Consider the following 26,902-nt stretch of genomic DNA (forward strand, 5'->3'; position numbering starts at 1 on the left):
TTTGAGACAGATGGCACACACAGGACCAGCCCTCAAGCAGAAATGCCAATCTTAATCTCCCACTATTTTTTTTTTTTTTTTCTGGGAGAATTTACCGTAAAAAAAAAAAATGGCCAAGTATTACACAGTGTTTTCGGTGCCACACAATGACAGACAGATGCCACACACAGCAATAGCACGGAGGCAGACTTGCCAATATTTATCTCCCACTAATTTTTTTTGGGGAAAAGGGAGAATTTAGCAAAAACAAAAAAAGGGCCAAGTATTACACAGTGTTTTCGGTGGCACACAATTAGAGACAGATACCACACACAGCAATGGCACGGAGGCAGACTTGCCAATATTTATCTCCCACTAATTTTTTTTTGGGAAAAGGGAGAATGTACCCCCCCCAAAAAAAAAATGGCCAAGTATTACACAGTGTTTTCGGTGCCACACAATGACAGACAGATGCCACACACAGCAATGGCACGGAGGCAGACTTGCCAATATTTATCTCCCACTAATTTTTTTGGGGGGAAAAGGGAGAATTTAGCAAAAAAAAACCAAATGGCCAAGTATTACACAGTGTTTTCGGTGGCACACAATGAGAGACAGATACCACACACAGCAATGGCACGGAGGCAGACTTGCAAATATTTATCTCCCACTAATTTTTTTTTTTGGAAAAGGGAGAATGTACCCCCCCCCAAAAAAAAAATGGCCAAGTATTACACAGTGTTTTCGGTGCCACACAATGAGAAACAGATGCCACACACAGCAATGGCACGGAGGCAGACTTGCCAATATTTATCTCCCACTAATTTTTTTTTGGGAAAAGGGAGAATGTACCCCCCCCCCAAAAAAAGGCCAAGTACTACACAGTGTTTTCGGTGCCACACAATGACAGACAGATGCCACACACAGCAATGGCACGGAGGCAGACTTGCCAATATTTATCTCCCACTAATTTTTTTGGGGGAAAAGGGAGAATTTAGCAAAAAAAAAAAAAATGGCCAAGTATTACACAGTGTTTTCGGTGGCACACAATGAGAGACAGATACCACACACAGCAATGGCACGGAGGCAGACTTGCCAATATTTATCTCCCACTAATTTTTTTTTTGGAAAAGGGAGAATGTACCCCCCCCCCAAAAAAAAATGGCCAAGTATTACACAGTGTTTTCGGTGCCACACAATGACAGACAGATGCCACACACAGCAATGGCACGGAGGCAGACTTGCCAATATTTATCTCCCACTAATTTTTTTTTTGGAAAAGGGAGAATGTACCCCCCCCAAAAAAAAAAATGGCCAAGTATTACACAGTGTTTTCGGTGCCACACAATGACAGACAGATGCCACACACAGCAATGGCACGGAGGCAGACTTGCCAATATTTATCTCCCACTAATTTTTTTTTTGGAAAAGGGAGAATGTACCCCCCCCCCCAAAAAAAAATGGCCAAGTATTACACAGTGTTTTCGGTGCCACACAATGACAGACAGATGCCACACACAGCAATGGCACGGAGGCTGTCATGATCTCAATGGCAAGAGATCATAGCATCAGCATATATAGGAACTAGCTCTTGGAAGATGGAAACTGAGCTGACCATGAACTAAACCTAACGCACAACTAGCAGTGGCCGGGTAGCATGCCTACGTTGATTCTAGATGCCCAGCACCAGCCGGAGGACTAAATAAAGCTAGCAGAGGAAAATATTAGTCCTAGCTCACCTCTAGAGAAATACCCCGAAAGGAGACAGAGGCCCCCCACATGTATTGGCGGTGAATCAAGATGAAATAACAAACGTAGTATGAAAATAGGTTTAGCAAATTTGAGGTCCACTTACTACATAGCAGAAGACAGAAAGGACACTTTCATGGTCAGCTGAAAACCCTATCAAAACACCATCCAGAAATTACTTTAAAACTCTGGCATTAACTCATAACACCAGAGTGGCAATTCCTGTTCACAAGAGCTTTCCAGACACAGTAACGAAACTACAGCTGTGAACTGGAACAAAAATGCAAAAACAAACATGGACAAGAGTCCAACTTATCTAGTAGTTGTCTAGGAGCAGGAACAAGCACAGAGAGGCTTCTGATAACATTGTTGACCGGCAAGCTACTAACAGAGCAGCAAGGTTATATAGCGACTCCCACATCTTGATGGGAACAGGTGAACAGAGAAGATGAAGACACCAGTTCAATTCCACCAGTAGCCACCGGGGGAGCCCAGAATCCAAATTCACAACAGTACCCCCCCCTCAAGGAGGGGGCACCGAACCCTCACCAGAACCACCAGGGCGATCAGGATGGGCCCTATGAAAGGCACGAACCAGATCAGAGGCATGAACATCAGATGCATTCACCCAAGAATTATCCTCCTGGCCGTATCCCTTCCACTTCACCAGATACTGGAGTCTCCGTCTGGAAACACGAGAGTCTAAGATTTTCTCCACAACGTACTCCAACTCACCCTCAACCAACACCGGAGCAGGAGGCTCAACGGAAGGCACAACCGGTACCTCACACCCGCGCAACAACGACCGATGAAAAACGTTATGAATAGAAAAGGATGCAGGGAGGTCCAAACGGAAGGAAACAGGGTTAAGAATCTCCAATATCCTATATGGGCCGATGAACCGAGGCTTAAACTTAGGAGAAGAGACCCTCATAGGGACAAAACGAGAAGACAACCACACCAAATCCCCAACACAAAGCCGAGGACCAACACGACGGTGGCGGTTGGCAAAAAGCTGAGTCTTCTCCTGGGACAACCTCAAATTGTCCACCACCTGCCCCCAGATCTGATGCAATCTCTCCACCACAGCATCCACTCCAGGACAATCCGAAGATTCCACCTGACCAGAGGAAAATCGAGGATGAAACCCCGAATTACAGAAAAACGGGGACACCAAAGTGGCAGAGCTGGCCCGATTATTGAGAGCAAACTCCGCCAATGGCAAAAAAGCAACCCAATCATCCTGGTCAGCAGACACAAAACACCTCAGATATGTCTCCAGGGTCTGATTAATCCGCTCGGTCTGGCCATTCGTCTGAGGATGGAAAGCGGACGAAAAAGATAAATCTATGCCCATCCTAGCACAGAATGCCCGCCAAAATCTAGACACGAATTGGGTCCCTCTGTCAGAAACGATATTCTCAGGAATACCATGCAAACGAACATTTTGAAAAAACAGAGGAACCAACTCGGAAGAAGAAGGCAACTTGGGCAGAGGAACCAAATGGACCATCTTAGAGAAACGGTCACACACCACCCAGATGACAGACATCTTCTGAGAAACAGGCAGATCTGAAATAAAATCCATCGAGATGTGCGTCCATGGCCTCTTAGGAATAGGCAAGGGCAACAACAATCCACTAGCCCGAGAACAACAAGGCTTGGCCCGAGCACAAACGTCACAAGACTGCACAAAGCCTCGCACGTCTCGTGACAGGGAAGGCCACCAGAAGGACCTTGCCACCAAATCCCTGGTACCAAAAATGCCAGGATGACCTGCCAACGCAGAAGAATGAACCTCAGAGATGACTCTACTGGTCCAATCATCAGGAACAAACAGTTTATCAGGTGGGCAACGATCAGGTCTATCCGCCTGAAACTCCTGCAAGGCCCGCCGCAGGTCTGGAGAAACGGCTGACAATACCACTCCATCCTTAAGGATACCTGTGGGCTCAGAGTTACCAAGCGAGTCAGGCTCAAAACTCCTAGAAAGGGCATCCGCCTTAACATTCTTAGAACCCGGTAGGTATGACACCACAAAATTAAACCGAGAGAAAAATAATGACCAGCGCGCCTGTCTAGGATTCAGGCATCTGGCGGTCTCAAGATAAATCAAATTTTTGTGGTCAGTCAATACCACCACCTGATGTCTGGCCCCCTCAAGCCAATGGCGCCACTCCTCAAAAGCCCACTTCATGGCCAAAAGCTCCCGATTCCCAACATCATAATTCCGCTCAGCGGGCGAAAATTTACGGGAAAAGAAGGCACAAGGCCTCATCACGGAGCAGTCAGAACTTTTCTGCGACAACACTGCCCCAGCTCCGATCTCAGAAGCGTCGACCTCAACCTGAAAAGGTAGAGCAACATCAGGCTGCCGCAACACAGGGGCAGAGGAAAAACGGCGCTTAAGCTCCCGAAAGGCCTCCACAGCATCAGGGGACCAATCAGCAACATCAGCACCCTTCTTAGTCAAATCGGTCAATGGCTTAGCAATATCCGAAAAACCAGCAATAAATCGACGATAAAAGTTAGCAAAGCCCAAAAATTTCTGAAGACTCTTAAGAGAAGAGGGCTGCGTCCAATCACAAATAGCTTGAACCTTGACAGGATCCATTTCAATGGAAGAGGGGGAAAAAATATATCCCAAAAAGGAAATCCTCTGTACCCCAAAAACACACTTAGAACCCTTCACACACAAAGAATTAGACCGCAAAACCTGAAAAACCCTCCTGACTTGCTGGACATGAGAGTCCCAGTCATCCGAAAAAATCAGAATATCATCCAGATACACAATCATAAATTTATCCAAATAATCGCGAAAAATATCATGCATAAAGGACTGGAAAACTGACGGAGCATTTGAAAGACCAAAAGGCATCACTAAATACTCAAAGTGGCCCTCGGGCGTATTAAATGCGGTTTTCCACTCATCCCCCTGCCTGATTCGCACCAAATTATACGCCCCACGAAGGTCAATCTTAGAGAACCACTTGGCCCCCTTTATGCGAGCAAACAAATCAGTCAGCAACGGCAATGGGTATTGATATTTAACAGTGATTTTATTCAAAAGCCGATAATCAATACATGGTCTCAAAGAGCCGTCTTTTTTTGACACAAAGAAAAAACCGGCTCCTAAGGGAGATGACGATGGACGAATATGTCCCTTTTCCAAGGACTCCTTTATATATTCACGCATAGCAGCATGTTCAGGCACAGACAGATTAAATAAACGACCCTTTGGGTATTTACTACCCGGGATTAAATCTATGGCACAATCGCACTCTCGGTGCGGAGGTAACGAACCAAGCTTGGATTCTTCAAAGACGTCACGATAGTCAGACAGGAACTCAGGAATTTCAGAGGGAATAGATGATGAAATGGAAACCACAGGTACATCCCCATGAGCCCCCTTACATCCCCAGCTCAACACAGACATAGCTTTCCAGTCGAGGACTGGGTTGTGAGATTGCAGCCAAGGCAATCCTAGCACCAAATCATCATGTAGATTATACAGCACCAGAAAGCGAATAATCTCCTGGTGATCCGGATTAATACGCATAGTTACTTGTGTCCAGTATTGTGGTTTATTATTAGCCAATGGGGTGGAGTCAATCCCCTTCAGAGGAATAGGAGTCTCCAAAGGCTCTAAATCATACCCACAGCGTTTGGCAAAGGACCAATCCATAAGACTCAAAGCGGCGCCAGAGTCGACATAGGCGTCCGTGGTAATAGATGACAAAGAGCAAATCAGGGTCACAGATAGAATAAACTTAGACGGTAAGGTGCAAATGGAAACAGATTTACCAAGCTTTTTAGTGCGCTTAGAGCATGCTGATATAACATGAGTAGAATCACCACAATAGAAACACAACCCATTTTTCCGTCTAAAATTCTGCCGCTCGCTTCGGGACAGAATTCTATCACACTGCATACTCTCTGGCGATTTCTCAGTGGACACCGCCAGATGGTGCACTGGTTTGCGCTCCCACAAACACCTATCGATCTGAATAGCCATTGTCATGGACTCATTCAGACCCGCAGGCACAGGGAACCCCACCATAACGTCCTTAATGGCATCAGAGAGACCCTCTCTGAAAGTCGCCGCCAGGGCGCACTCATTCCACTGAGTAAGCACAGACCATTTACGGAATCTTTGGCAGTAAATTTCCGCTTCATCTTGCCCCTGAGATAGGGACATCAAAGTTTTTTCTGCCTGAAGCTCCAAATGAGGTTCGTCATAAAGCAACCCCAAGGCCAGAAAAAACGCATCCACATTGAGCAACGCAGGATCCCCTGGTGTCAATGAAAAAGCCCAGTCTTGAGGGTCGCCCCGGAGCAAGGAAATCACAATCCTGACCTGCTGTGCAGGATCTCCGGCAGAGCGAGATTTCAGGGACAAAAATAATTTGCAATTATTTCGAAAATTCTGAAACCCAGATCTATTCCCCGAGAAAAATTCCGGCAAAGGAATTCTCGGCTCAGATACAGGTGCATGACAAACAAAATCTTGCAAATTTTGTACCTTCGTGGCGAGATTATTCAAACCTGCAGTTACACTCTGAAGATCCATTGCAAACAGGTGGACACAGAGCCATTCAAAGGAGAGAAAAAAAAAAAAAAAAAAAAAAAATTTCAGCAGACTACTTATTACTCTCCTTTCTCAGCCAAGGATTTTAACCCTTTAGTGGGCCGGTCAAACTGTCATGATCTCAATGGCAAGAGATCATAGCATCAGCATATATAGGAACTAGCTCTTGGAAGATGGAAACTGAGCTGACCATGAACTAAACCTAACGCACAACTAGCAGTGGCCGGGTAGCATGCCTACGTTGATTCTAGATGCCCAGCACCAGCCGGAGGACTAAATAAAGCTAGCAGAGGAAAATATTAGTCCTAGCTCACCTCTAGAGAAATTCCCCCGAAAGGAGACAGAGGCCCCCCACATGTATTGGCGGTGAATCAAGATGAAATAACAAACGTAGTATGAAAATAGGTTTAGCAAATTTGAGGTCCACTTACTACATAGCAGAAGACAGAAAGGACACTTTCATGGTCAGCTGAAAACCCTATCAAAACACCATCCAGAAATTACTTTAAAACTCTGGCATTAACTCATAACACCAGAGTGGCAATTCCTGTTCACAAGAGCTTTCCAGACACAGTAACGAAACTACAGCTGTGAACTGGAACAAAAATGCAAAAACAAACATGGACAAGAGTCCAACTTATCTAGTAGTTGTCTAGGAGCAGGAACAAGCACAGAGAGGCTTCTGATAACATTGTTGACCGGCAAGCTACTAACAGAGCAGCAAGGTTATATAGCGACTCCCACATCTTGATGGGAACAGGTGAACAGAGAAGATGAAGACACCAGTTCAATTCCACCAGTAGCCACCGGGGGAGCCCAGAATCCAAATTCACAACAGGAGGCAGACTTGCCAATATTTATCTCCCACTAATTTTTTTTTGGGAAAAGGGAGAATGTACCCCAAAAAAAAAAAAAAATGGCCAAGTATTACACAGTGTTTTCGGTGCCACACAATGAGAGACAGATGCCACACACAGCAATGGCACGGAGACAGACTTGCCAATATTTATCTCCCACTAATTTTTTTTGGGGAAAAGGGAGAGTTTAGCAAAAAAAAAAAAAAAAGGCCAAGTATTAGGGTATGTTTCCACTGTCAGGATGGCCGGCGGTATCGCCGCAGCGGCGAAGCCGCTCAGCGCTAAGCCCCGCCCCCTTTCTGGGACGCGATCATGCCGGATGTGTTAACTCTTCACATCCGGGATGATCGCTCTCTCCCATAGCGCCCTGTGATATGCCTTGCGGGGACGCTGCGTCCCCACAAGGTGTACGGACATGCTGCGATCTGAAAAGACGCGCAGCATGTCCGTAGTCGCAGGGCCGCCGCGTGCGGGTTTCCACGCATAGTGGAGACGGGATTTCATAAAATCCCCTCCACTATGCTGGAACATCTGGACGCTGCTTGTTTGACGCTGCAGCTCTACGCAGCGTCAAACAAGCAGCGTTTCCTGACCATGGAAACATACCCTTACACAGTGTTTTCGGTGGCACACAATGAGAGACAGATACCACACACAGCAATGGCACGGAGGCAGACTTGCCAATATTTATCTCCCACTAATTTTTTATTTTGGAAAAGGGAGAATGTACCCCCCCCACAAAAAAAAAGGCCAAGTATTACACAGTGTTTTCGGTGCCACACAATGAGAGACAGATACCACACACAGCAATGGCACGGAGGCAGACTTGCCAATATTTATCTCCCTGCAGTTATCTCAGAAAAGTATGGCAGGCAGCTATAAAAAGGACTGCTGCACACAAAAGTGTGGACAAACACACAAGATAGCTGTGCAGAAAGGAAGGAAAAACAGGATTTGTGCTTTGAAAAAAGCAGTTGGTTTGCACAGTGGCGTACACACAGGCACAGCAACGCAGCTATCAGGGTCAGGGAGCCTTCTAGTGCAGCCCAATGAGCTACAGCGCTGAGGGAAAAAAAATGTAGCTTCCACTGTCCCTGCAATCAAAAGGTGGTGTTGGACAGTGGAAATCGCTACAGCACAAGCGGTTTGTAGCTTTATGTACCCTGCCTATCACTATCCCTGCTTCCGAAGAAGCTGCAGCAACCTCTCCCTATGCTCAGATCAGCAGCAGTAAGATGGCGGTCGGCGGGAACGCCCCTTTATAGCCCCTGTGACGCCGCAGAAAGCAAGCCAATCACTGCAATGCCCTTCTCTAAGATGGTGGGGACTGAGATCTATGTCATCACGCTGCCCACACTCTGTGTCCACCTTCATTGGCTGAGAAATGGCGCTTTTAGCGTCATTGAAACGCGACTTCGGCGCGAAAGTCACGTACCGCATGGCAGACCCCACACAGGGATCGGCTCGGTTTCATGAGACGCCGACTTTGCCAAAAGTCGGCGACTTATGAAAATGAACGATCCGTTTCGCTCAACCCTAGTAGTGAGAGTTGGTATGGGAATAGAAAGAAGTTAACCGCTGGAGGGAGTTAGTTGCATGAAAGATATTGGTTTCACAGTCAGATCTGCTTTTTCCACTCAGTGTAAGCATGCACTTTTGCTATGCCTCAACTTAAAGTTAGGGAAGATTTCAGTTTTTGTTTAATTATTAGTCTAAAAAAGACTTATTGAATTTGATGCATTTTACTCCACCATAATTTTCATCAAGACTGGTATTAGAAACAGGCCCTAGTTTTTTCTATAAACATTTTTTAAAGGTAAAGTTAAAAGTACAAAAGCAGGGAAAGGGGAGAGGGAGTGAGCTCACCCTTATCCACTGCACTTTGCTTGGATGAAAGCCTCCGCCCGGAGCCATCCTGGTCTGGACACTTCAAGAGTCATATGAAAAAGAAAGGGATTCTCCGCATAGGTTACATGTTTAAAGCTTCACTTTTATTTTGTCTTCATAAAAATGGACAATCTGGCATACCACTGTATACCCACCAACCGGACCAATGCTTTGCAGTCTTAAACATGGTCTCATGACTCTTTAATTACCATTATTATTATCTTCTAAACTGATTGTGAGTAGCTTGCCAAGTAGTAGCAAGAATTTATTAGAAGAGCTGCAAAGCATGATCAAGAAGAGACACATGGCCCAAGTCCCGCAATCCCAAGAACAGGAATACTCAACAGCTATGCATTGTGCCATGTGTCCTTCCTTACTCGTCAATGTTTGTAGATGGCTGTAGAATGGTAGAAATGGGAATTATCCCCTAGGTCTATCTGTTGTCATCATAAAGTGAAAACGAGTCTCCCAATGTTGCTTCATTCTTTTCATATGATTTCACAAAGGGTAAATTAACTAAAAACACAAACCATTGTGCCGACTTATACCGCACGTGTGCTAATTGTGTTCTCTTAAAAATCTTTCATCTCACAGCAAAATTTACACATTAATCATTTTGGCCCTAAGGTGTAAATGTTCAATAGTGGGCAAAACATTTCTGTTTGCTCGATAACCCAAGCTATAACCTTTTAATTGCATAGATTTAAATTAGCAATTATAAAGCATGCAACTATGAGCATAAAATCAATATGTTACACAACATTGGGACTGAAAAGGCTATTAAATGTATGTTATATTTAAATTTCCAATACAATCTAATATTCCGGTCTATAAACTGATTAAAATGCCTGTTAAATGATGCAAATATTTTCCTTCCCAGTGCGGTACAATGTAATACAGACAAGCATAGTTATGTTGTCAAAGCTTCTAAAACCACCGACAAACTTGTGACAGTAGATGACTGCATTTATGTAAATAATGTGAAATTTCAACCCTGCAAGTTGACAATTATTTATGTTGCCGATGTTTTCACTTTCTCACTAATGCATATATGAATACTTGAGTAAATATTAGAATCATAAACATCAGGCACATATGTAAATGCTCTGATTTTTCTTGCACGAGTTTTCAGTAAAACTGAGTTGTTACCTGCAAACTCTCATTCTCACTTGCAGGTGAAAGTTTGACTACAACTTTAGGAAATCAGTGACCATGGCTACAATTTATTCTGAGCAGAGGTGGCTCAGGACTAGTCTCGTCTCTGCCCATAGTCCCCGGATGTATCAGTAAACTAGTATTTCAAAGAGCACCCAGACTCTGATTCATGGTGCCCAAGGTTTGGGCCACACTAATCAACTGAAATGTTTCCTTTAAATATTATTATTATTTATTTATATGGCACCATTAATTTCATGGTGCTGTACATGAGAAGGGGTTACATCAAAATACAAATATCACTTACAGTAAACAATGACAGACTGGTAAAGAGGGAAGAGGACCTTGCCCTTGCGGGCTTACATTCTACAGGATTATGGGGAAAGAGACAGTAGGTCAGGGGTTGCAGTAGCTCCGATGGTGTTGAGTTGGCCTTGTGGTCATTACAGGTTGTAAGCTTTCTTGAAAAGGTGGGTTTCAGGTTTCTTTTGAAGGATTCAAATGTGGTGGATAACCGGATGTGCTAGAGCACAGAATTCCAGAGGATGGGGGATATTCGGGAGAAGTCTTGGAGGCAATTGGGTGAGGAGTGAATAAGCATGGAGGAGAGAAGGAGGTCTTGGGAGGACCGGAGATTACATGAGGGAAGATATTGTGAGATTAGTACGGAAATATATACGGAGGAGAAAGGTTATGGATGGCTTTGTAGGTCAGTGTTAGTAGTTTAAACTGGATACGCTGGGAAATTGGGAGCCAGTGAAGGGATTTGCAAAGAGGGGAAGCAGGAGTGTAGTGAGGAGAGAAATTAACCCCTTCATGACCTTGGGATTTTAAATTTTTCCGTGTTCGTTTTTCGCTCCCCTCCTTCCCAGAGCCGTAACTTTTATATTTTTCTGTCAATTTGGCCATGTGAGGGCTTATTTTTTGCGGGACGAGTTGTACTTTTGAAAGACATCATTGGTTTTAGCATGTCGTGTACTAGAAAACAGGAAAAAAATTCCAAGTGCAGTGAAATTGCAAAAAAAAGTGCAATCCCACACTTGTTTTTTGCTTGGCTTTTTTGCTAGGTACATTAAATGCTAAAACTGACCTGCCATTATGATTCTTTAGGTCATTACGAGTTCATAGACACCTAACATGACTAGGTTATTTTTTATCTAAGTGGTGAAAAAAAATTCCAAACTTTGCCAAAAAAAAAAAAAAATTGCGCCATTTTCCGATACTCGTAGCGTCTCCATTTTTCATGATCTGGGGTCGGTTGAGGGATTATTTTTTGCGTGCCAAGCTGGCGTTTTTTAATGACAGCATTTTGGTGCAGATACATTCTTTTGATCGCCCGTTATTGCATTTTAATGCAATGTCGCGGCGACCAAAAAAACGTAATTCTGGCGTTTCAAATTTTTTCTCGCTACGCCATTTAGCGATCAGGTTAATGCTTTTTTTATTGATAGATCAGGCGATTCTGAACGCGGTGATACCAAATATGTGTAGGTTTGATTTTGTTCACATTTTTTTAACTTTTTTTTTACTTTTGCCATGCTTCAATAGCCTCCATAGGAGGCTAGAAGCAGGCACAACGCGATCGGCTCTGCTACATAGCAGCAATCTGATGTTCGCTGCTATGTAGCAGAAATGCAGGTGTGCTGTGAGCGCCGACCACAGGGTGGCGCTCACAGCTGCCGGGAATCAGTAACCATAGAGGTCTCAAGGACCTCTATGGTTACACTGCTGAAGCATCGCCAACCTCCGATCATGTGACGGGGGTCAGCGATGCGATCATTTCCGGCCGCCCGGCCAGAAGCGGTAGTTAAATGCTGCTGTCTGCGTTTGACAGCGGCATTTAACTAGTTAATAGGCGCGGGCAGATTGCAATTCTGCCCGCGCCTATTATGGGCACATGTAAGCTGTTCAAAACAGCTGACATGTCCCGGCTTTGATGCAGGCTCACCGCCGGAGCCCTCATCAAAGCGGGGCTTCTGACCTCAGACGTACTATCCCATCCGAGGTCAGAAAGGGGTTAATTAGTTGGGCAGCAGAGTTAAGGACAAACTGGAGGGGTGTGAGAGTGTTAGAAGGTAAATATTACAATAAAGATAAGTTCAGCGTTTTCTTTCAGCAGCAAAATCTCATCTCTTGGCAGGAAAAAAGTTGAAGAAAAAAGCATGTTTTATTTGATTTTTCTATTGTTTTTTATGCATTTTTTAAAATAATTTGCAACAAATTAGGCATGCTAATTTTCTTGTGCATCCTGATAAAGTTTAGTGTTGGAAAAAAAGTCCTATTCCATAGAATACGGTTTTGGCACAGAGAACTCAGCAAAACATAATACCTGCGTTTTTTCAGTGTTTTTTCATCACCCATTTAAGTCAATGGGTGAAATAAGAGACATGCTCTGTGTCCAAAAACCATACAAATCACAAAATCCTGGTGACAAAAAAATAATGTGTGTGCATGAGATTTCTGAAATCTCATAGGATTTGTTGATACTGTGAAATGCAGGGGGAATTAGCATAAAGAAACGTAGCAAAAACGCCCAGTGTGAACTTGAACTACGGATTAAGTTCTGGATTTTCACCATAGGCAGAGATGCATTCATGGATCCCAGTCTACAGTAGAAGGAATTGCCTTCTTTTGGGACTGTTTCCAGTTTCGCAACACATGGTTTCTAGTCCACCTGGTCCTTGCCTGAGGATGTGGTGATGACGAACTCAGTCGAGCGGTTCAAGAGAGGCCTGGATGTCTTCCTTGAGCGTAACAATACTGCATCTTACAGTTATTAGGTTCTTTAGAAGGACGTAGATCTGGGGATTTATTCTGAATGAATATAGGCTGAACTGGATGGACAAATGTCTTTCTATGGCATTACTAACTATGTTACTATGTTACCATAAGGCAGAATGTATTCTTATCATCCTATGGCATTGGATAAAGGAAAAAAAATCTAAAAATCAGTTTTACCCAGAGCTATGACCATTTATATTCTGAAAATGATTAAATGAAATCTGTTGTGTTTATCATGGTGTCTTATCTACAAGTCATTTTCTACAGAGCAGGAGGAGCTGAGCAGATTGATATAATAATCTTTATTTTTATATAGTACTAACATATTCTGCAGCGCTTTACAGCTTGCACACATTATCATCGCTGTCCCCGTTGGGGCTCACAATCTAAATTCTTTGGAATGTGGGAGGAAACTGGAGTACCTGGAGGAAACCCACGCAAACACGGAGAGAGCATACAAACTCCTTGCAGATGTTGTCCTTGGTGGGGTTTGAACCCCGGACTCCAGCGCTGCAATGCTAACCACTGCGCCACCACACTGCCCATATACAGTATGTAGAAAAGCATTCATGTCTCACTCTTGCTTCATTTAAATTTCAACTTTTTCTTTGCATTGAAGTCAAGTGGGCAGTCCGAATCACTGATTGGCAGCTTTTCATGTATGACTGTGCATAAAATATAGCTGTGAATGACTAAATAAGACAACCAAATACTCCTATACTGCCCTATATTCAAGTACTACATGACTTCCATGAACACTGCTTTATATATTGGTTCAAAAGTCCTTTCAGTTTCCTTGTATTTCCCAAATTTGTATTATCCATGTGTTAAACATTCATAGTGCAAATCACCAGACAGGTAACACAGCTCACATGTTTAGATTGCCGTCCACATGCTTAGTTAAAAACGACGCATGGCAGTAATTAGAAATGTGGGTAATGCTCACAACATGTAAGCTGTGTTACCTAGCTGACGATTTGCTCTATGGATTTTTAACAGGTGGATAAATATAATAAAAAATAACAAGTTTTAACTCCCGATGTCACACTTTTGAGTTTCCTGAAGTTTAAAAGTGCACTTAAGTCGCAGGTGAAGGCAAAGCAGGGGAGTTTTGTTACAGAATGGAAGTGAGTTGTTAATTCCCCTACCCCCACAATGCAGTACATTTATTTGCTATCCTGCTAGTTTGAAGCGCTTTATGAATAGACAAATTAGACCAAATATAGTAAAGCAGAAAGAAATCAATGTCACTTCTCCCAGCAGGATAGCACATTAACTTAGCAGTTTTTTATTCAGATTAGAGGGTTAATACAGACATTATAACTTATCATCACTGATGTTGCCACAGGTACCCATCTGCAAGGGCCAAGAGCCAAGACTGTACAATCATGGTAAATTGCCTGCAAAGAGATACACATGCAAATTGCCCCAATTAATTTGCTAATTGCATCCAATGTTTGTACTTCGGATATTGAAAGTATCTGACTTGGCTGTAGACCACACAGTGAGTGGCAATGACTTTGACAGATCGAAAAGCACATTCATTTTTTCAGGGAAATGAAAATAAAATATTGGAAAGCTTATACATAATTAATAGTACATAAGATTTTGAGAAATCAGGAGTCATTTGCCAGCCAATGTCAGAGCAAGAGGGCTTGAATGTTTTTTTGGATAATGCTTATTTCAATACTGTGGCACTATGGAATTGGTAATAGGTTTTTACGAATAACCATTATCAGTGATATTCACCACTCTTATAAGTATGGAACTGAGACTGTTGTGTACTGGACCAGAAAAGATTTTGTTCAACTCGGCCCAAATCTATATCTGACCTGTAAATACAATGCCTTCCATTGTCCTATTCTGATAGAATTTGTACCAACCTATTCTGACATTTATCAGGTTCTTCCCTTGCTGTTTTCCCAAAGTAGAAACAATCACTGGTTGTGTTCAAACCCAGCTCTTCTACACTCCTGAGTAGCAGACATGCCTACTGACATAGCAGGCACAAAACTAACACTTGTTTTACGTTATTGAATGTTCGGATGGCACTTTCAATACTGTTATACAGGTGCTTCTTACAAAATTAGAATATAATCAAAAATGTATTTCAATTCTTCAATACAAAAAATGAAACTCACATATTAAATGGAGTAATTTCAAACAGAGTGATCTATTTCAAGTGTTTATGTTATGATGATTATGGCTTACAGCTAATGAAAACCCAAAAGTCATTATCTCAGTAAATTAGAATATTTAACAAAAAACACCTGCAAAGGCATCCTAAGCATTTAAAAAGGTCCCTTAGTCTGTTTTAGTAGACTCCAATATGCAAATTGCCTCTTCTGAGAAAAAGAGGACTTAACTCTATAGCACCACCTGTTGGAAGTAGCGATCCTACAAGTCACAATCAACCCTTTAACGAGTCGTGCAATATGACTTAGGATAAAAGCCAAATCAGTATCTCAATTCGCAGACACGGTGTTACAGTGTTAGTAGACTCCGCAATCATGGGGAAGACCGCTGACTTGACAGATGTCTGGAAGGCACACTCCACAAGGAGGGTAAGCAACAAAAGAGCATTGCTAAAGCAGCTGGCTGTTCACAGAGTGCTGCATCCAAGCTTATTAACAGAAAGTTGAGTGGAAGGAAAACGTGTAGTAGAAAAAGGTTCACAAGCAACTGGGATAACCTCAGCCTTGAAAGGATTGTTAAGAAAAGGTCATTCAAAAATTTTGAAGAGATTCACATGGAGTTGACTGCTGCTGGGGTCATTGCTTCAAGAGTCACCACACACAGATGTATCCAGGACCTGGGCTAGAAGTGTTGCATTCCTTGTGTCAAGCCACTCATGACTAATAGACAATGCCAGAAGATTCTTACCTGGGCCAAGGAGAAAAAGAAGTGGACTGTTTCTCAGTGGTCCAAGGTGTTGTTTTCAGATGAAAGTACATTTTGAATTTCATTTGAAAAGCAAGGTCCCAGAGTCTGGAGGAAGAATGAAGAGGTACATAATCCAAGCTGCTTGAGGTCTAGTGTGGTGTTTCCACAATCAGTGATGGTTTGGGGAGCCATGTCATCTGATGGTGTAGGTCCATTGCATTTTATCAAGTCAGCACAGCCTTAAACCACGAAATTTTAGAGCAGTTAATTCTTCCCTCTGCCGACAAGCTTTGTGGAGATTGAAATGATATTCTCCTGCAGGACTTGGCTCCTGTCCACAAAGCCAAAAGTACCAATAGCTGGTTTAAAAACAACAGTATCACTGTGCTTGATTGGCCAGCAAACTCACCTGACCTTAACCCCATAGAGAATCTATGTGGTATTGTCAAGAGGAAGAGGAGAGACACCAGACCCAACAATACAGACAAGCTGAAGGCTGCTATCAATGCAACCTGGGCTTCCATAATGCCACAGGCTGATCGCCTCCATTCCACGCCACATTGATGCAGTAATTGATGCAAAAAGAGCCCCAACCAAGTATTGAGTGCATTTAGTGAACATACATATCAGTTGGCCAACATTTTGGATTTTAAAATCATTTTTCAAGTTGGTGTTATAAAGTATTCTAATTTATTGAGATAATGACTTTTGGGTTTTCATTGGCTGTAAACCAATCATAAACATTAACAGAAATGAACACTTGAAATAGATCACTCTGTTTGTATGTTTGAAATGACTCTATATAATATATGAGTTTCATTTTTTGTATTGAAGAACTAAAATAAATTAACTTTTTGAGGGTATTATAATTTTGTGGGAAGCACCTGTAGCTAGGTCACCTAATTACATTGTAGTTGTTGGCTTTCAGGGGCATAACTTCTATAGGTGCAGGGGTTGCAATCGCACCCAGGTTCTGGAGCTCAGGAGGCCCCAAAAGACCATTTGGCCTGTATAAAAAGACCAATGCTATTAGAGGTTTCAATAATTGGGGGCCTTGTTGGAGCTTTTTGCATTGGGGTTCATGAGTTTCAGTGTATGCCTCTAATAGCATTGCCCAGTGTGCTTTAAGATTTGTTTGGCACTAGCTACATCTTTACTTATACACCAGTGTTTCCCAGACTCCAATTCTCACAGATTACAACTGATCATGTTTTCATGCTTTCCTTAATATTGCACAGGTATGAGAACCTGCAGCAGTTTCTGATTCCTTAATAATAATTCCATAACCTGTGCAAAGCTGAAGAAACACTGAAAACATGATCTGTTGGGTACCGAGAGGACTGAAGTTTAGGAAACATTGTTATACACCAATACATTCTTCAGACCCTTGAGGGAATTAATGGGCCTTTTTTCCAGGCAGCTATATGATTGGAGGAAGCTGAGCAAATTCGATGAGATGAGGAAGCAGTTACTCTTTCCAAGTGTTGCTGCCACTTTGTTCTATTGATTGATGGGGGGGTCACAATCCCCACGGGTAGACATTGCAGGACTTAACAAGTATATGCTGATGCGACATCTGTAACAACCTCTGTTTCTGTATTTCTTCACAAAGCTTCATATAACCTACTAGATGGTGGCCTGAGTCTAACGCATTGGGTATTCTAGAATATGTACTGTATGTATGTATGTATATATAGCAGCCACATAGTATATAGCAGAGGCCACACATATAACACAGACAACCATGTACTATACAGCACAGCCATGTAGTATATAACACAGCCATGTAGTATATAGCACAGCCACATAGTATATAACACAGCCCACATAATATATAGCACAGCACACGCAGTATATAACACTGCGCACATAGTATATAACACTGCCCACGTAGTATATAACACAGCCAACGTAGTATATAACACAGCCCATGCAGTATATAACACTGCGCACGTGGTATATAACACTGCGCACATAGTATATAACATTGCCCACATAGTATATAACACAGCCCACGCTGTATATAACACAGCTCACGTAGTACATAGCACTGCGCACATAGTATATAACCCAGCTCACGTAGTATATAACACAGCCCACACAGTATATAACACAGCTCACTTAGTATATAACACTGCCACGTAGTATGTAACACTGCCCACGTAGTATATAACACTGCCACATAGTATATAACACAGCTCACGTAGTATATAACACTGCGCACGTAGTATATAACACAGCCCACGTAGTATATAACACTGCACACGTAGTATATAACACAGCCCACGAAGTATACAACACAGCTCATGTAGTATATAACACTACGCACGTAGTATATAACACAGCTCACGTAGTATATAACACAGCCCACGCAGTATATAACACAGCTCACATAGTATATAATACTGCCACATAGTATATAACACAGCCCACATAGTATATAACACTGCCACGTAGTATATAACACAGCCCACGCAGTATATAACACAGCCCACATAGTAAATAACACTGCGCACATAGTATATAACACAGCCCACATAATAAATAATGCTGCACACGTAGTATATAACACAGCCCATGTAATATATAATACAGCTCACTTAATATATAGCATCCACGCAGTATATAACACAGCCCACGTATAACACAAGCCACGCAGTATATAGCAGCCTCGCAGTATCTAACACAGCCCAAGTACTATATAGCAGTGTGGGCACCATTTCCCTGTTAAAAAAAGAATGAAAAAAAAAATAGTTATATACTCACCCTCTGGCATCCAGCGAAGCTGTCCCGATGCGCGCGATGCGGCCGCCAGCTTCTGTTCCCAGCGATGCTTTGCGAAATTACCCAGATGACTTGGCGTTCTCTCGAGACCGCTACGTCATCATCTTGCGAGACCGCAATGCATGGCCCGGAGCATCACGAGGAGCAGGAAAGGCGCCGGACGGTGAGTATATAATGATTTTAATTTTTTTTCTTATTTTTAACACTAGATCTTTTTACTATTGATGCTGCATAGGCTGCATAAATAGTAAAAAGTTAGTCACACAGGGTTAATAGCAGCGTTAACAGACTGCGTTACACCGCGGCATAATGCGGTGTAACGCAGCCATTAACCCTGTGTGAGCGCTGACTGGAGGGGGCACTGACTGAGAGTAGGAAGGGGCGAATTTGTGGCCGGACTCTGCCCGACGTGGAATTTCCGTGACAGACAAACAGACAGACAGACAAACAGATGGACTTGCCCCCTTAGACGATTATATATATATGATGATTGTGATCTATGCTTTCATATATTTATGGCTAGGTTTGTATTTTTGCAGACACAAAGACAGAATCCCTTAACATCCCCCCAAGCAGCATCCTCTTCAGATTCTTTGTGTCCTCTCATGCCAGGTGCTCTGTGCAGAATTATGCGGTATCTGGTATGCCATTTTATCTGAAAACTAGTTTGAATAGTATATTCTGCTAAATAGACCGAAGATTGCAGAACAGAACATGCACTTACACATCTGGTATTCAGTTTTATATACGGTGATGTCTTGTAAGCAGAACATTAAGCCATCTACTTGTATAAAGAGCTAAATCTGCTGCCCACTTTCATATCAATCAATACTGTGTATACTTAACTAAATAGATAGTATATAGCCTCTGGTATATATCTCCATCATGCCAATGCTAATGAAAGATATCATGAGAGGATATAACCTGAATATATATACTATATACTACTGTCATATATATTCTTCATGACCTCTAATTATAAAACCTCTGATAAATTTACCTTCTAATTAACAAATTAGCAGCTAAATATTTCTACAAATGAGTTATCACTGTTTTAATTGTCAGATTTATTGAAAAATGATAGCAGCTTACTGGACCGTCCAGCTCTTTAACACATGTCAGCCCTGACCTACATTTTGTCGCATAGTCTAGCAGCGGAAATAAGGTGTTACACTGTAGAGTTGGAAACTTACACCAAACATTGAATTGAAACTGCTTGCTAACAAGACAATTATTCCAAGGCCTCTCTGTCATGATACCAGGCTGCTGAACTGCAAACAGCGTCATACATTCACAGTGTCATTGTGTACTGGAGATTTATTAAATTGGTTGAATTGCTGGGTGTAGTGTTTAGGGCTCTTCTGTCTTTGTCTCTTCATATAACATTGATTAGGGCTACAGAAGAGAATATGTTTTATTATACACATGAAGGAATGGATTTCATCTCATTATACTCAGCAAATGTGAATATACACATATTCAGCTCTGGCAAAAAATGAGAGACCACCACATCAAAATCCTGTCATGTGCAGCCCAATCTCCAGACTTGAACCCCAGTGAAAACCTCTGGAATGTAATCAAGAGGATGATGAATAGTCACAAGACATCAGGCTATGTGCACACGTTGCGGATTAGGCTTAGGAATTTCTGGTGCGGATTCTGCCTCTCCTGGCAGAAAATGCAACTGCGGTTTTTTGTGCGGTTCTGCAGCATTTTTTTTTTGTGCGTTTTTGCTGCGGTTTTCTTGCGGATTTGCTGCGTTTTTTACCCCTGCGGTTTTCTATAATGGAATGGGTACAAAAACGCTGCAGATTCACAAAAAAGAAGTGACATGCTACTTCTTTTAAACAGCAACGTTTCCGCAGCAGATTTTCCGCAACGTGTGCACAGCATTTTTTTTCTCATTGATTTACATTGTACTGTAAATCAATTGCGGATCTGCTGCGTTTCTGCACTGCAAAAAACGCTGCGGATCCGCAGAGAATCCGCAACGTGTGCACATACCCTCAAACAAAGTAGAACTGCTTACATTTTGGCGCCAGAAGCAGTGTGACAGACTGCTGGAAAGCATGCCAAGACGCATCAAAGCTGTGATTAAAAATCATGGTTATTCCACAAAATATTGATTTCTGTACTCTTCCTGAGTTAAAACATTAGTATTGTTGTTTATAAATGATTATGAACATGTTTTCTTTGCATTATTTGAACTCTGGAAGCACTGTTTTGTTTTTTGTTTTTGACCATTTTTCTTTTTTCAGAAAAAAAATACAAAATTTACTGCTTGGATATTCGGAGACATGTTGTCAGTAGTTTATAGAATAAATGAGCAATTTACATTTTACTGAAAAATATACCTATATAGTGAAAAATCAGACAAACTGAAAATTTTGCAGTGGTCTATTAATTTTTGCCAGAGCTGTATATAATTTTCACAGGGTGTACGAGCCTCTGGTCATACTGTTGTGTTATGTTGAATCACACAGTTTGCAGCACTGTCATCAAAGCCACCACGATCTATCTAATTAAATAAGGACAAGCCATATGGCTTACTCTACAATATGCCATCACCTAATGATTGCAGGTGATCTGATCCGCACCCAACTTAAGAATGAACAGGTTGTAGCGATGCTTCAATGCAAATCTCACTTCACAGTTAGTAGGTCTTTGCTATATAATGAGAATATCATGAGGTAGGGGTTAAAACACTGAATTCAGTGATGCGTCACGTGTTAGGCTGGGCACTGTTATTTACTTACTATGAATGTTTTAACTCAAGGTGACTATCATTGCCTGTGCTACAGCAGCAGGTGAGACCTAGTCTGACCACACCCACCCCTCTGATAAGCAGCTCAGTGTCAATAGACAATGTCTTTAGAGAGCTTGGTGTGGGAAAGGTTAGCCTTCCCAGCTCTGCTTCATCTTATATTTAAGAACTCTGATTGCGTCATAAAAGCATATGGATGTAGCCAGGCCAAGTGGCTTTGATTGTGTAACCTCCCCGGTGTGTTAGCCAAATGCTAATTTATCCCAAATCAGGTCCCACAATCCCTTTCAACTGATCCTTTACTTAGCCCTATAAATTTAGTTGCATTCTACGGGGGCACGCGTGTGGGTCAGGCATGCGTTTCCCAGCAGCAAAAGTATCACGGCAGCTAAAGTATTGTGAAGTGCAGTTATTTCAATGGCAGTTAGTCACGGCAGGAGTCAGGACCCCACTCTATGTATTTGTCTCTTTTGGGTATGTCTGCTGAGTAAGTACTTCTTATTACTTGGATCTAGCTTTTCTATTAACCCATCTTACTCTTTCACCATATTTACATATGCCTTTGCAGTGTTTGCTCCACTATTTCTCACTGTTCTTCGCTATCCCCAAACCCCAGCACCCTCTAACCAAGTAATCATCTCCCCTTCCCTCTTTCCTCCCCACCTGACCTCCTCTGCTGAGCTGCTCCTCAACCTCAAATCTGTCCTAATAAAACATAAAACAAGCTGCCCACTCTCCTCCCACCTGCTCACCCTTTCTCTGCTTCCCCTCACTGCTGGCGACATATCTCCCAAACCTGGACCCCCACAGCTCATACCTCCTATTACTACCCCCTCCTACCACTCCCTATCTAATATGAACTACTACTCTATACTCCTCCTTCTAGACCTGTCCTCTGCTTTCAACACAGTTGACCACTGCCACCTACTACAGATCCTCACCTCCTTTGGCATCAAATACCTCGCCCTATCCTGGATCTCCGCATACCTTTCCAACCGTACATTCAGCATCTCCCACTCCCACACTACCTCCTCATCCCACCCTCTCTTTGTTGGAGTTCTCCTAGGCTCAGTTCTAGGACCCTTACTCTTCTCAATCTATACATTTGGCCTGGGACAACTCATAAAGTCCCATGGATTCCAGTACCACCTTTATGCTGATGACACTCTACAGTGCAGACCAAAAGTTTGGACACACCTTTTCATTTAAAGATTTTCCTGTATTTTCATGGCAATGAAAATTGCAAATTCACACTGAAGGCATCAAAACTATGAATTAACACATGTGGAATTATATACTTAACAAAAAAGTGTAAAACAACTGAAAATATGTCTTATATTCTGGGTTCTTCAAAGTAGCCACCTTTTGCTTTGATGACTGCTTTGCACACTCTTGGCATTCTCTTAATGAGCTTCAAGAGGTAGTCACCGGAAATGGATTTAACTTCACAGGTGTACCCTATCAGGTTTAACAAGTGGGATTTCTTGCCTTATAAATGGGGTTGGGACCATCAGTTGTGTTGAGCAGAAGTCTGGTGGATACACAGCTGATAGTCCTACTGAATAGACTGTTAGAATTTGTATTATGGCAAGAAAAAAGCAGCTAAGTAAAGAAAAACGAGTGGCCCTCATTGCTTTAAGAAATGAAGGTCAGTCAGTCTGAAAAATTGGGAAAACTTTTATAGTGTCCCCAAGTGCAGTGGCAAAAACCATCAAGCACTACAAAGAAACTGGCTCACATGAGGACTGCTCCAGGAAAGGAAGACCAAGAGCCACCTCTGCTTCTGAGGATAAGTTTATGCGAGTCACCAGCCTCAGAAATCACAGGTTAACAGCAGCTCAAATTAGAGACCAGGTCAATGCCACACAGAGTTCTAGCAGAAGACACATCTCTACAACAACTGTTAAGAGGAGACTTTGTGCAGCAGGCCTTCATGGTAAAATAGCTGCTAGGAAATCACTGCTAAGGACAGGCAACAAGCAGACGAGACTTGTTTGGGCTAAAGAACACAAGGAATGGACATCAGACCAGTGGAAGTCTGTAGTTTGGTCTGATGCATCTAAATTTGAGATCTTTGGTTTCAACCACCGTGTCTTTGTGCGATGCAGAAAAGGTGAACGGATGGACTCTACATGCCTGGTTCCCACCGTGAAGCATGGAGGAGGAGGTGTGGGGGTGCTTTGCTGGTGACATTGTTGGGGATTTATTCAAAATTGAAGGCATACTGAACCAGCATGGCTGCCACGGCATCTTGCAGCAGCATGCTATTCCATCCGGTTTGTGTTTAGTTGGACCATCATTTATTTTTCAACAGGACAATGACCCCAAACACACCTCCAGGCTGAGTAAGGGCTATTTGACCAAGAAGGAGAGTGATGGGGTGCTACGCCAGATAACCCCAATTGAGAAGGTTTGGGGTGAGCTGGACCGCAGAGTGAAGGGAAAAAGGCCAACAAGTGCTAAGCATCTCTGGGAACTCCTTCAAGATTGTTGGAAGACCATTTCCAGTGACTTCCTCTTGAAGCCCATCAAGAGAATGCGAAGAGTGTGCAAAGCAGTCATCAAAGCAAAAGGTGGCTACTTTGAAGAACCTAGAATATAAGACATATTTTCAGTTGTTTCACACTTTTTTGTTAAGTATATAATTCCACATGTGTTAATTCATAGTTTTGATGCCTTCAGTGTGAATTTACAGTTTTCATAGTCATGAAAATACAGAAAAATCTTTAAATGAGAAGGTGTGTCCAAGCTTTTGGTCTGTACTGTACCTCTCTAGCCCAGACCTCACCTCTCCGCTGTCCAGAATTCAGGAGAGTCTATCAGCCATATCCTCCTTCTTCTCCTCTCGCTTCCTCAAACTCAATGTGGACAAATCTGAACTCATCGTCTTTCCTCCATCTCGTAGATCTTCCTTACCTGACCTATCTTTCGCAATTAATGACATCACGCTCTCTCCCGTACCGGAAGTCTGCTGCCTCGGAGTAACCCTTGACTCTGCCCTGTCCTTTAAACCGCACATCCAAGCTCTTTCCACCTCCTGTCGCCTCCAGCTCAAAAATATCTCCAGAATCCATCCTTAAATCAACCGTCAGTCTACTAAAATGCTTGTGCATGCCCTCAACATCTCCCTCCTCAACTACTGCAACATCCTTTTCTGTGGCCTCCCTGCTAACACTCTTGCACCTCTCCAGTCCATCCTTAACTCTGCTGCCTGACTTCTGCTGCCTGACTAATTCATCTCTCTCCTCGCTACTTCTCCGTTTCCCCTCTCTGCAAATCTCTTCACTGGCTCCCATTCCCTCAGGGTATCCAGTTCAAATTACTAATACTGACCTACAAAGCCATCCATAACCTGTCTCCTCCATACATATCTGAACTAATCTCCCGATATCTTCCTTCATACAACTTCCGGACCTCCCAAGACCTCCTCTCCTCCACACTTATTCGCTCCTCACCCAACCGCCTCCAAGCCTTCTCCCAAATATCCCCCATCCTCTGGAATTTTTTGCCCCAACACGTCTGACTATCAACCGCATTCAGATCCTTCAGACGAAACCTGAAAACCCACCTCTTCAGGAAAGCTTACAGCCTGCACTGATCCCGCTTCCTCCTCATCACTACCGTAGCTGCTGCAACCCTCAACCTATTGTCTCCTTCCCCACCATCCTGTAGAATGTAAGCCCGCAAGGGCAGGGTCTTCTCCCCCCTGTATCAGTCTGTCATTGTTAGTTTGCTTACTGTAAGTGATATCTGTGATTTGTATGTAACCCCTTCTCATGTACAGCACCATGGAATCAATGGTGCTATATAAATAAACAATAATAATAACTGCTGCACCCTGTAAACTTTAATAGCAAGGGAATATACCTCTAAATGCAAAAGTCATAACAATAGCCTGAATATGGTCCATCAGTAGGCATTTTTCTTCTCAGCAGCCAGATGATACAATTTCAGAAATAATTCTGTTCACAATATATAGCACACTATCATGTCTTTCTACGATATAGTGTGTATGAAGGCGTCCTGTCCTATTCCGGTCCTGTAGAGTTTTCCTACAGTTTGCTGCAATGAGGGAAAACGTAAGCAGGAAAAGCACATGTAAAGCCGGCAGCATGACACATTTCCAAGAACAGCTTCGACACTCCCTAACAGAAGTTATGTCGCTTATCCATATTACGTAAATAAAAGCTTATAACCTGACGTTAAATTCATCCATTGGTTGTACAAATTATTCTTTTGATATCTGAAACCCTCCAAAATGTGGTTTAGGTTAAGAAAATAAATTGGCATCAATGCAGAAATATTGATCAGTTAATGAACACAGAATGGTCAGATTTTGGCAAGACAAAATGGTGTAATAATAAGACAATGTGATTTTCTGGATTTTTTTTTCTCAGTTTGTCTCCCATAGTTGAGGTCTACATATGATGTAAATTACAGACGCCTCTCATCTTTTTAAGTGGTGGAACTTGCACTATTGCTGACTGACTAAATACTTTTTTGCCCCACTGTAACATGGATAAGCAACATAACTTCTGTCAGGGACTGCACTGTATTGTTTTCTTTCTATACTAAGGGAACATAAGAAAGGTTACAGAAAGGTAAAGCAGCAATATCTATATATGAGTACAGAGAATATACATTTGTTTCCATTTTTCTGACTTTGTTTCCCCTTTTTCTATGGGATCATTCCCTTGCATCAGTATCTGATGGCCTGGATTCATTCTAGAGTCAGATCAGAATATTCCCAGTTACGGATGTCAGAGCAGTGCACAGCCTACACAACTTAGCATTAGTTGTGTCTGGCTCAGGCTTACAATTCAGATCATCACATTTGCAGCCTGTCCGGACATTGCAGTTCATACTTAGACTGTAGATGTCAGATGTGTAAAATCAGCCTACAGATATGTGCACACAATGCTTTTTTCAGGCAGGACTACTCAGGAAGGTGGCTGAAAAAGTACTTTACAAAAGCATCAAAAGCATGAACACATACACTGCAATGTCAAAAAGACTTGCTGTGCATATGATATGGTCAATATTTTGAAGCATTTTTAATTGTATCCAGCTTCAAAAGCCGTGAAGCAGCTAAAAGAAGTGGCCTGACCATTCTCCAGGAGGCTTTTGCTTGGAAGCTGTTCCACAGCTTATATCAAAATGTTTTAAAAAAGAGAGAACAAAAGAAAATAATGAAAAAAAAACAATCAAAAAGAAGCCAGAAATAGACGCTTCAAGACAAAAGACGCCGGCATGAAGCGACGTCTGGCAAAACTCTGCAGGTACGTCAGTGTCTAAAAGACGTTGTGTGCAGATATCCATAGATAGCTTTGCCAAACTATCTGAATTCTCACAAATATTTTTTCTGTCATTTAGAAATTATCAAATCTTTACAGATATCTTGATTTGAATGTGAAAATTTGAACCAACCTTGTCATATACAGAAACATAACTGGAAATATCTCCGTATACTAATAA

At 42.4% G+C, this 26,902-nt stretch overlaps 1 protein-coding gene across 7 annotated transcripts in view; it reads left to right on the forward strand.

The window, feature by feature from the left end:
* LOC143776520 (teneurin-2-like) overlaps nucleotides 1–26,902 on the forward strand; it is a 3,926,626-nt gene that overhangs the window by 1,717,586 nt on the left and 2,182,138 nt on the right. The gene's annotated exons all lie outside the window — the stretch shown is intronic.

Source organism: Ranitomeya variabilis, chromosome 5 (assembly GCF_051348905.1).
Source record: "Ranitomeya variabilis isolate aRanVar5 chromosome 5, aRanVar5.hap1, whole genome shotgun sequence".
NCBI lineage: Eukaryota > Metazoa > Chordata > Amphibia > Anura > Dendrobatidae > Ranitomeya > Ranitomeya variabilis.